Raw genomic sequence first — 13,290 nt, forward strand, 5'->3', positions numbered from 1 at the left:
ATCGTACGTAATCGTAATATTTTCATTTATAATTGTTTATTTTAGAAACGCCAAAACCGCAATTTAAACGATTTTAAATCATTATAGAAAATTTATTCATAAATATTTAACATAAAACTTATTTAGCAATTTTTCTTTTCTTTATCTTTTTGTTATCTTTCAATAACTTTCAAGGATTTAAATGATACTTGCTATTAATTCTAAATAAGTAAATTAGTAACTATTAAAATTGTTTTTTCTGTGACTCAAAATGACTACTGCATTAGGATTAATAGCATCCCTTCTAAGATAAATCTTGTCCAAAGATACTTCAATATATTACTCCCATGTTGAACGATCACCAATCGCCAATCGGTCAGTGATGACAATAGCTCCGGAAAAAGGGTTTGGGTGTTAGGATGGGGGGTCCATTAGGGAGGCAGGTTGGTAAAAAGGTTTGAGAAAGGTGGGAAGGCTTCTTGTCCTAGGTTCCCAGCGCGAGCTGCGGTTGGGGAGTGGGTCGGGGTGGGGACGCCGTTAACGACCTCGGCGTCGGGCGTCGCAACGTCTTGCATTGTGCAGCGAAGGCTTTGATACCATTTTTATATCCTATGCCAATACAAGATTTATTATGTCAGATATAGCTCACCTACTTGAAAAGGAATTACTCAAAGTAAACATCGAGTTTCAGATTAGAACTCGAGTCATAAATGCTGGGAAGAAACTGTAAAAGTTCTTCTCAGAAAACCATTCTAAACAACAAACATGAAGCTATGATAGTCGGAACCATAAATATAAGTAAACGAGATGAAAACTAGCCAATATAATGAACTAAAGATGTACCTACCTTCGCTTATACGAGTATAAGAAAACCTTATAAGACAGTGTGATTTAAGGATAAAATAAATTGATAAATGATCTCGTGGGGAGAAGAAAGCTTTTTTCGACGATAAACGGGGTTTTACGATCTTGTGCATTCAAATCCCTTTGTAATATATGCACGACTGAATCCAAAATATATTCCTTTTTGGTCCAGTTTCATAATTAATTTACTAACTAATATTTTTTTTAACAATTCTAAATTCTTTCATTTTTAATTTTAGAAAAAAACTAGCGCAGATTAATAATTTGAGGAATACCATTTTGTGACTTGTTCAGTTTCATGTTTCATTTAGATTTATTAGTATTATCTTCTTCGTCAATGATATTTACATTGATGGGCCTTAAAAAAAGTTAAATAAAAAGTTGTTCCCAAATAATTAAGTAATTAAAATAAAATAGTTTTGGTACCTACTGTTTCGCTTGTAATAATTATATTGGACAATTTGTATAGCGCCGCTTTTGTGAGATATCACCTCAAGGGCGCTTTGCAGTTGGTGCAGGTATTACAAAAATATAAATATTACAAACATAAATTGAAGTTAAGGTAAAATGAAGAACAGGAATAGTGGAGACTCTGCAGCAAGAATCCTAGGTGGTGAAGAAACTGGACCAGCTGCTGCAGCGAGAGTCTACCCCGTCCACCAACAGTGCCAGCACGAGGTATGTGTCTGCTGCTAATAAAGCGTTGACACAATATCCTCACATAGATACCAGACCGTCTGAATTGTTCTCAAAATCAGTTCAGCTTTTGAAAATGTCAGTTAAATTCCAAGTTCTAGAGTTTTAAGTTATTTTAATTAATTAGTGAAATGAATAAAATATATTTTTAAACAAGCAAAAATCATTTTTTAGCTATACAATTATCAAAGGTCGAAAGCCACCTGAAGAAAACAACTTAAAAATGCAGACGTCACGTTACGAAAGCGCACGGTTTTAATTAACCTATCCAAAAAAGACGAATGTTTTGGCAATTACTAACCCCTTCAGACATACACCACTAGTTAGGTTAGTTAAGGGGAGTTTTGATGGTGTGTTCCTTTAATCACTAGTGCCTGCCTACTTTAATGAAGGTAAACACATAGGTCACGACGATTCCTCCATGGTGTAAGCTGGAACAATTTGTGATAGTCTATAATCCAATGTATTTGATTAGAGTATTGGATTGAAAAAATGGTCTCTAAATTGAACGTCGATCTGAAGAAAGATCTGTCAAAAATATAAAGAAAGAAACATTTTGCATTACATTCAGCTTATCCTGCATTGACGTAATTTATAAGGAAAAAAATAGTAACTACCAGACTTCATTCGAATTTTAATACACATTTTCCAAAACCGTTTCTTTTTATTAATTATTTTAAATGGTGGAACAAATGATATTACTTTGTTTTCCTAAATCTTATATTTTAAAGATCTATAAATCACGATGGAGATGGAGTTACGGGTACTTAAATATTTTAGAGTGAAATGTAGCGGCTACCTAAACATTCTGAAGAAAAAGTTTCGGGTACCTAAATATTTAAGAGAGAAAGGTTGCGGGTACCTAAACATTCTAGAGAGAAAAGTTGCAGGTACCTAAATGGAATAAATCTTTTTCAACTTAAAATATTAGATGAAAAAAATCATACTCCGCGAAAATTAACATTTACTCATTTTAATGTGAAAATACGAATAAATTTTTACGGCAAACATTAGGTATTTACATTTTTATAATATGAAAAAAATCTTAATAAAATTAAGCGTCTACCAACATGCTTACTATATTATGTTAGCGAGTCGGTTACACGATATTCTTCTTTTAACATAAATCTTCATGCATCATTAACTGCATACACGAAACACATGGGTTAACAAATGCACATTTTATGTGATACAATGTTCTTTTTTGTTCTTCGGCTCTCTGCTAATGCCCAAGAATTAACTCATCAGGATTTTCAGAGCCACTCCTTAAAAAAATGTATGTACATGGTTCTGCTTTTTGTAGCATCTTTTCTATTAGTTTTATCGTTTTTATAAAGGTCTATCAGCATCGTGTCATAATCATTAACCTCATGATTAAGCCCCCTTTATGTGGAACGATATGTTTTAATATTGAGAGCTGTTATGACTATGGCTTCCACAAATATTGGGGTACGTTGAGAGGTTAAATGAAGTAGAAGAAAAAAATTAGGGATGAGGAAAATTGGATAATTTCTCGCTGTTGTTCACGTGCGAGTTTTTCACTAAACACGTCTACAGCTGTTTTAAGAATCGTTCAGATTCTAAATAGCGATATTTCACAAGCATGCTACTACTGAAAGTATCTGTAATGAAAATTATAAAATGCTGAAGTATCTCAGTAGGGTATACTTAAAATAGTTTAATTATTTATGGGAAAAAACACTTTTTGCAATTGGATTGCATCATCGATACAATATTGCATTTTTGTACCTTTCTTAAAAGAATTGTGTTAATATACGGACAATACTATTTGTATAAGCATATTTACAGGCATAAAAAAATAATTTACCTTGATATGTTAAAGCATTGCTTACAAAAAGTTTATTTTTCTAAAATAATAAAATTTGCGCCATTTATGGACCAGCAGATTGTAAATAATTTTAATTCGATCTTTAACTGCAATTATCACGAACATTTCTTAGTTTTAAAACCTTAAAAATGGGATAAGAATAACATTAACCTTTTTTTCACGGAGATAATCACTTCGTGCATCTTGTTCCCCCTTCTATTCTAAGACCCTGTGAACCCTTAGCCGATGGTCTCCCTTCCCCTTTTCCCTCTCCACCCTCTTCCTAGACTCGGGAGACCTGTCAAAGGCATGATTAATTAACACACAACAGAGAAGAGTGAGAAGAAGGAAAAGAAAATACTCTTTCGTCCCGATTGTCTCGAACTGAAGAAATTAAAAGAATTCCATCTTTTAGCAACTCATTTTGGGTTCAACAACAAACATGGAATTTAAAGCAAATGAGAGTTGTTACAGATGAATAATAAAAATTACTTTAACATACAAAACTTTAATTTGGATTTGTGGCCAAAATACTTAACCAAACTAAATAATGTATATATGAAAATTAAATACTTTTTAATAATCAATAATGATCTACATGTTTCAAAGCCAATTACTACTTCGTCAGGATAATGAAAATAAAATAATTATTATTGATCATAAATTGTGTAAACAAATTAAATACATAACACGACTTTTAAATCAATTGTGTAAACAAATTAAATACATAACACGACTTTTAAATCAATAATACAAATTAAATACATAACACGACTTTTAAATCAATTGTGTAAACAAATTAAATACATAACACGACTTTTAAATCAATAATCTACATGTTTCGTAGCCAATTGCCTCTTCGTCAGGAAAATGAAAATGAAATGGTTATCGTTGTTTACACAGTGGTAAAAACAAAGTATTTCATTTATATACAATCAAAATGATGCCACAAAGTAATTTTACAACTATTGAAGAAGTAAATAATATTTTTTTATCAAAATATATAGCAAATATCTAGTAGGGATTCAAATTTATTTATTTCTCCTTTAAATTATGATATATAGGCCATTAAAGAATTCAATATTTCATTCTTTCATGGATACGAATATCGATACCATTCCCAATCCATTCAGACTCATAAGAGGCATATCATAGTTTCACAGACTTCGGACAGTTGGGACTTTTGTGCAGTAATCACATAAAAAAAATATTCACAAACTCTAGTGATATAAAATTGTCTAGAATTTGTCGTGGTCTTTCGTGGTTTCCATTGTAAACCACAACTTGAGACGTTAATTTATACCGCAGTGGCACGAGCACGGCATTCAAACATTTTACATTTATCTAGGTTGCCGACACAGATGCACACAAATTTACCGTCACGTAATTTTTTTTCAACAATCGTTACAGATTACCATAAAATTGGAACAGAATATGGGATAAAGCCGAGAATGGAAGCTAAAAAAAAACTATAGATATTTACAGCCTCCGTGGTCGATGGGTAAAGCTCTCGAATCAGGAGGTTGCGAGTTTGAGTTCAGGAGCACGAAATTTAATTAATTTGTATTGTTTCACAAATATTTATTTTAAAATAATTGTACCAGATTGGAAGATACTCTCAGCAACGCCCTAGTGAAAGACCACCATTCAGAATTCAATCATTAGTTGAAATGACTTAAGCTTTATCTGGTGACCAGATCTGAATAGCCAAGTACTACCCCACCTTCATCTGCCCTACCTCCTTCCTTTTAACGCTACCTTCAGCCTCACAACATACACCGATTGGGGATGCCATAGTCTCACTGGCTCAGGATGATTGGGAGCAGTTGCGTTATTCACCTAAAAATTGAAATGATACAAAAGGGGTAAGGAAAGTTTGTGCAGTACAGATCTGATTACTAAACCACGAAAGTATATCTACCTTGTAACATATTGGAACATCAACAACAGTTTAAATATTCATCATTTTGATTCTAAATTGAATGACTCTGAATTTGACTGTCTAACTACAGGGTTTTCCAATAAGAGGTGTTATTTTGAATAGCCCGCTATTTCGGTAGATGTTACTTTTGAAGCTGTCATTTTTTAACATTTGACAAGTAAAAACTACGCCATTAATAAAAATGGAACGATACACGCTTCAACAACGCATTGAAATTATTGAAATTCACTTGAGTGAATCAAATGCAAATCATTTCCACCTCGGTGGCTTCGTCAACAAGCAAAATTGTCGCATCTGGGGCTCGGAAAACCCAAGAGTTATTGTTGAAAAGCCTTTCTATCCTCAACGTGTGACTGTTTGGTGCGGTTTATGGTCCGGCGGAGTCATTGGACCTTACTTTTTCGAAAATGAGGCTGGAGCAACAGTTACGGTGAATGGATTGCGCTATCGAGAGATGATTAATGATTTTTCATGGCCGAAATTGGATGGTATTGATCTGGACAACGTTTACTTTCAAAAAGACGGCGCTACGTGCCACACAAACAACAAAGCCATTGATCTTTTACGATTGAATATCAAAATAACACCTCTTATTGGAAAACCCTATAATTGAATGTGTGGTAGAGACTCGAATAAAACAAATTTAAATTCACTTAATAATTAAGATAAACGTGCTGGTAATTTACTTACATCTTTAAGTATGAATCATTTCATAGGGCGCCATGTCATTTTTATTAAAAAAAAAAGTGGGTGTGTCAAGCCTACGCAAGACAGAAGTGAAACTTCTTTTGTTAAACCGTATGAACCACAATCAATTACGTATTTCACTCGTATTACACTCACGACGCAGTATACTAACCAAGCAGCTGATGCTTGGCGTGGCGCAGTTCGCTGGTGTCTGAGAGAGAGGAAAGAAGAGAAGAGAGAGAACGTTCGTGAGCGGCTCCCCCACCTCAACAAGCGCATATGTTGAGAGAGGGACAGTGAACGGTGAGCGGTGGTGGGGGTACCCGCATTTTCGTGTCGATCCTGACTCGGTTTTACTCCGTCCCCGAATTACGCGCCTAAAGAAGTTTCACTTCAAAAGTGGGTGTGTCAAGCCTACGCAAGACAGAAGTGAAACTTCTTTTGTTAAACCGTATGAACCACAATCAATTACGTATTTCACTCGTATTACACTCACGACGCAGTATACTAACCAAGCAGCTGATGCTTGGCGTGGCGCAGTTCGCTGGTGTCTGAGAGAGAGGAAAGAAGAGAAGAGAGAGAACGTTCGTGAGCGGCTCCCCCACCTCAACAAGCGCATATGGTGAGAGAGGGACAGTGAACGGTGAGCGGTGGTGGGGGTACCCGCATTTTCGTGTCGATCCTGACTCGGTTTTACTCCGTCCATCGAAAATCCATTACGCGCCTAAAGAAGTTTCACTTCAAAAATAAGACAATAGGAAAGCCAAGTGAAAAGTCAAAAACTAATTCCTGCTAATTAGCTCGGAAAAACCACTCGCTAAACCTTCCTTTGGGACCGCTCGTCCCGTTAGTCCAAGACTGAAGTCATGGATAATGTCCCGCTCTCATCAACGCTGACAGCTGTAGTACCAATATTTAGTGTGTATCGTTGATATTGTAACGATCACCGTGGTTTGATGGGTAACCGGATAAATCATCACAATGATAACCGTCATTTTTTTTTATTCGTTTTCGGATTTGTTTTCCATTTTATGCAGCACTCATCGACCAAGTCCGCAACTGCAACTCTGAAATGATTCAATTTAATTTATATACGAGTAATAGTTAGGTGTATAGGCATGTAAATAAGCTTACATATTACACCAGTAGACACTACCAGGCTTAATCCGTGTTTCAGCTTTCTTTTTAAATACAAAATAAACCGTTAAAAAACTATGTTTTTCGTATAATACGTTAAATTGTTCTATAAAACTTTAAAAATGGATTGAACCCTCCTACCCAGGAACAGGAGTCGACTACTTTACCAACCTCGCCAAATGCCGATCGGGTAGAACCGACAATTATTTAATATTTTATATATGATTCATCACATCTTTAAAAAGTTATATAAAGTCATGGAACGTGATAAAACAAAAACTTTATTAACTGGGTTATGTAGGTCAGGTTAGGTTAGGTTAAAAAAAAATTTCATCGTTTCTAATGACTTATATCACTTTTTCAAAGTGTGTTGAATTGTCACTGTGTTGAGTTATCATGGAACCGTTTGACGTTCCAATACGTTACAACCTAAAACTGAAGCTAAAAAAAATGAAAGAACATTCCAGATTAAAATGCAAGTTCACAACAAATTTAATTACCAATTTAGATATGAGAACAGTCATCAATACGTTAGGAACGAAATTTGTCTTTTTTTTCCTTATTGTGGCAAGTTTAATGACGCCTTCAAACAAGTTTTAATTTATAATTCACATTTCGGGAAAATGTACCACGTCATCCAAAATAGATTATATCTACATATTTTCGTTGTGACTGTCACTGGATGGTTGGTAGATAGGTATTTCTCACTACTTTATTACTCACATCAAATATCGAATTTAACACATAAATATATTGAAAGTTTCAATTACTAGAATTGATTCACAAATGATGACTGTACCTTTAATAATACACCGTTTAGACGAAATCGAAAATAGTACCATTTGCCATTTTTATGGCAGGATTGCATTGTAAATAAGATAAGATTTAATTGGATATAAAAAAGTAAATCATTTGGTATTGTATAAACTTATTTGTGTACGAGTATCTTAGTTTCATACTTTCTTTTAACCTGGCAACGTCACATAAATACGTTAATAAAATATTATCAAAAATGCCTGTACTTAACAGAATATGTCTCAGAGACTGAGTAAATGATTTACAGAGAGTGAATTTGTGAAGAATGTGATTTTTTTTTCTAGTTATGATCAAATAATAAAAAAAATGCATAAATAAAGGAGTGTAAGGAGAATATATGCGGAAGTGGATGATAAATATAGTCGGGGTAGTCTGAGGAAGACGTGGTATCAAGGCAGAGTTAATAATAATAATACTTGGAGAATTTGTATAGGGTCGTTTTTGTGAAAACTAACCTCAAGGGCGATTTCAAACTAACCCCACACAGGAGGACATTAGGAAAATAATATCCCTCATTGCCTATGTCATCTTTGTGGATGTTGTGTGGAGGGTTTTATTAAGGAAAGGAAGGCGAGGAAGTTCTGGGAAGAAAAAAGGTATGAGGGTAGGAATCTAGGAGTGACGGATAAACGATCTATCCCTCCCGCTGGGAGCAAGACGATGGGTCAAGAGAGAACAGTTGGAGAGGTCAAAAGATCTCCCCAAATCAGTCTCTCCCGATCTGGCACGCCACGTAGCTGGTGGGCAGCCGCATCCTGAACACACCTCACCCGATGAACCAGGGTAGCCTTGCTAAATCACCAAATGTGACAAACCACATGGTGTGACCTATGACAGAGATGTGGTTATCCAATAAATGGTTCCCGGAGCGGCTATACCCAAACCCGCCTCCCAAATTGAGGCGCTGTACCAATACACATATTTTATTAATTCTTTATCTTATTACTAGTTGTGCTTCACTCCATCCTCTCTTCTTACTCCTGCGGGGAAATGGAATGATGGTTAGTTAGTTAGTTATATAATCATCTTAATAGAAAAACGAAAAAATGAGAAACTCCTGAATTATTAATGAACATTGATATCTAATGTCAGAGCAATATTTATGACTGGTCTTAAATACAGTTTTTAAAGTGCGACTAAAATACATCGTATATTCCGCGACTGCGAAAATTTTAAAGAATAATGGAAAAACAATTGTCTTATTTTAAAACGAAATTTGGCGCACATCACGGAAGCTGCATGTACCTCAGAGCCGTCGAGAAAGGAGATTTATCTTCCAACTGTCGTGTCCCCACCTCCCCGTGGGGGGATCGCCGGCACCACCAGGCTGGCGGGAGATGGGGGAGGAAGGTTTCACCGCCCGCGGCCTTCTTACGTCGCGGGTGGAGCGGCCCTTAATGTGCGATCCCTGACCTTCGACAATGTGTGCAATCATGGGAAAAGCCCGTGGGAAATGCGGTGAAGATGCATTTTCTTGATTGAAATTGATTTTGATTGTGTGGAATTACGTAACGACTTTAGTTCTATTGAGGTGTGAAGCTAAATTTTCTTGGTAAATTGCTGTATCATTTTATCACTTTTAGTTACTTCTGTCTTCTGTGGATGTATATTTAAATAAAAATTGAAAAATTATGAAATCAAATAACGTCTCTTGTCTTATTTTTGTCTGTGAATGGATAATAACATTTTAATGCTCCATACTTCATAATAATAATAATTGGTTAATTTGCGTTGCGCCATTTTTGTGAAAAATCACCTTAAAGGCTCTGTACAAATTTGATTTCCCAGGCTCTATCTAATTATGTATAAACAGATACAGAAAACATACTTACCAGGTAGGTCATGTCAGATAAACAAAGTTTTGATTATGTATAAACAGATACAGAAAACATACTTACCAAGTAGGTCATATAAGATAAACAAAGTTTTAATTATGCATAAACAGATAGAGAAAACATACTTACCAGGTAGATCATATCAGATAAACAAAGTTTCAATTATGTAAAAACAGATACAGAAAACATACTTACCAGGTAGGTCATATCAGATAAACAAAGTTTTAATTATGTAAAAACAGATACAGAAAACATACTTACCAGGTAGGTCATATCAGATAAACAAAGTTTTAATTATGTAAAAACAGATACAGAAAACATACTTACCAGGTAGGTCATATCAGATAAACAAAGTTTTATTAAGCATAGGTTAAAGAAGATGCGATTTTGCACGTAGAGGACACAATGTTAAAAAACAATACACATCGTATGATATTTTATCCCTTTTTAACCCTTTATAGAACAACTTTTTTTAACGATACGCCTTAATTGTTTTTTTTTTATGTATTCTATATTCATTTTGATGAACAGAAAAAACATTTTTTTTTTTTACTTTTTTTTTAAAATTTCAATTTTCCTGCGGTCTTTTTTCTGACCGGAGTCCATTTAGGTAAAAAAAAATTGATTTAAAATTTTTGTTTTCATTACAAAAAGACAGGTTGGTAAGGAAAAATGTACTTTTATTTATTTGCGTTACAGGAGAATAACTGCTTTGATAATTTTATAGAGAAACTGACCAGGACGCGATTTTCGTAAATTTACTCAACATGTGCGAATTTCGGGGCGGTTGATTCGATTCAAAACCTCTGTGCGTTACCTCAGAATGATTACAACCCATAAGGGCGATTATAACTTGTAAACATAAAAAATATAGACCTTAATGTTGCTGGACTCAAAACTATCCGTTTTTAGCTTATGACCTATAAAGGGTTAAATAAATCCATTTGAATTATTCGACTACCATAATACGGACGGTAACCGGATAAATCATCACAATGATAATTCAACACATCTTTAAAAAGTTATATAAAGTCATGGAAAGTGATGCAACAAAAACTTTACTAACTGGGTTATGTAGGTTATATAGATAAGGTTAGGTTAAAAAAAAATTCATCGTTTCTAATGACTTTATATCACTTTTTAAAAGTGTGTTGAATTGTCACTGTGTTGAGTTATCGTGGAACCAATACGGACATGTGTCTAGTGTGGTAGTCGAAAAGCATGTAAAAAACTGAATACAAATATATTTTACGAAAAAAGGAAAGAAAAAAAATTACTTTTGTTTTCGGTAGTGAATGAATGAATGCAAATCTTGATCGCTGAAACTACCCAACTTCCTATCGAGCTGAAACAAATCGACTAGTTATCGATGACAATGCATTCTATAAACTTTTAGTGGAAATCGTATACACACACGCGGACATATAGACCTTTCTCGAAAATCGGACGATATTACAGCATATATATTAATATTTATTTATCGGAATAACTTTATTGAGTAAAACCTCAAATTGTAATATTTAAATATTGAAGACAATATTAGTGATTTATAAACGAAAATATGAAACAGAAAAATCAGAAAAGGAAACGGTCACATCTAGGACACGAACCCAAGACCCTTGTCCTAGATGTGACCGTATCCTTTTCTGATTTTTCTATTTCAGATTTTCGTTTAGAAATCACTAATATTGTCATAAATATTTTATTTATATACATATATCAATATATAAAATAATTTTCGGTTCTACCCGGTCGACATTTGGCGAGTTTGGTAAAGTAGTCGACTCCTGTTCCTCGGTATCAGGGTTCAATCCATTTTTTAAAGTTTTACAGAACAATTTAAAATAGATGTATTATACGAAAAAAATAGTTTTTACCAGTTTATTTTGTATTTAAAAAGAAAGTTGAAACACGGATAAAGCCGGGTAGTGTCTACTGGTGTAATATGTAAGCTTATTTAGAGGCCTATACACCTAACTATCACTCGTACATAAATTAAACTGAATCATTTTGGAGTTGCAGTTGCGGACTTGGTCGATGAGTGCTGCATAAAATGGAAAACAAATCCGAAAACGAATTAAAAAAAACGGCGTAAAACTTCAATTAGCTGTCGCCGTTCGTTTGCTGCGCTCACATCTGTCCGTCCGAAATCCGTATTAGAATCCTCGATTAGGGAACACAACGAAAGGAAAAAAATCCAGGCTGGATCGATTGAAAAGTTCCGTTAGCTGTATGTAGCCATACCTATTTGTGTCAGATAAGTGGTGAGTGTCACCCACACATGCAAATCACTAGTTACCACCACCCCGGTTTCCCATACACAAGATAAATGATACGATGAATAAGGTCCTAAAAAAACATTAAATTTTAGCTTTCGTTTGAAATGACCCGAACAATTTTTAAAATTGCTAATTGGGTGCTTTTAAACTTCCCACGGCAACGACAACGGCAAAGGTGTTTGATTTCTTTAATACGAGTGAAGGAAACTTATGACGCAGGTATACGTACCTTGTTTGTCTCACTATTTTTCGATGTGTAAGAAAGAACTGTAGCCATTATTGTGATAAAAAACGTAAGTTTTATGCTTTTGTGCCGTTGCCGAGCTATTGCCGTGCCGTTATCGTATATCGGAAATTTTAAGACCGCCCATTCACTATTTTACTAATTTACTAATCCCCCAATACACTGATACACTAATTCATTTCTTCACTACAGCCCTCATTTTCTGATTTAATAAATCACTAATTCACTACTTCACAGTTTCGCTAATTCACTACTACACTAATTTCACGAATTCACTAATGCTCTTATTCAATTCACCTGAGCGTGTCCATCTTCATGAGTCGTTCCTGAACGTCATTCATTTCAACCCTTGCCCATATCACTAGGCCTATATATTGTCCAAACCTTCCGAGTATTCCTTTCTTAAGGCGAAGCTTGATGCCAAATCACTATTTTGATTAATCTTTTTAACGAATTGGTGTACATTATTAATACCAAAAAATATGCTTGAGATAAATTGAAAGTTTTCCTATCGTTTTGCTTGAGTAGAATACAAATAAAAAAATAAATTACTCAAAAAAAAATATAAATGTAAAATATTAAAGCTAAGATTATCTGTGACAATTTCACTTGATTAACTTTTATGCTTTCTTATAAACTTATTTACAAAATAAATAAAAACCAGTTTTGTGCTTGAAATCGAACGTTTCTAGACTCCGTTTTTAACGATTTTAATGCCTACAATACTCTTATAAGGTTTTTCAAGAATATATACATTTTTAGCTTGTAGCTTCCTCTTAATATTGTTAATTACGATGGCGTATTATCAGTCTCGCATTTTGAGGACACCTCATTCGTTACATCTTTTTACTCCAATACTACCCCTAGCAATAAAATTTATTATTATTCAGGAACAACTTTTTCTTTTAACTTATTTGATGCTTATACCCATCAATGTAATCTATTATTGGAGAAAATGATAATACTAATAAATCTAAATTAAA

This window comes from Hesperophylax consimilis, chromosome 7 (assembly GCF_061612785.1).
Source record: "Hesperophylax consimilis isolate HC1 chromosome 7, BYU_Hcon_1.0, whole genome shotgun sequence".
In the NCBI taxonomy this organism is placed as follows: domain Eukaryota; kingdom Metazoa; phylum Arthropoda; class Insecta; order Trichoptera; family Limnephilidae; genus Hesperophylax; species Hesperophylax consimilis.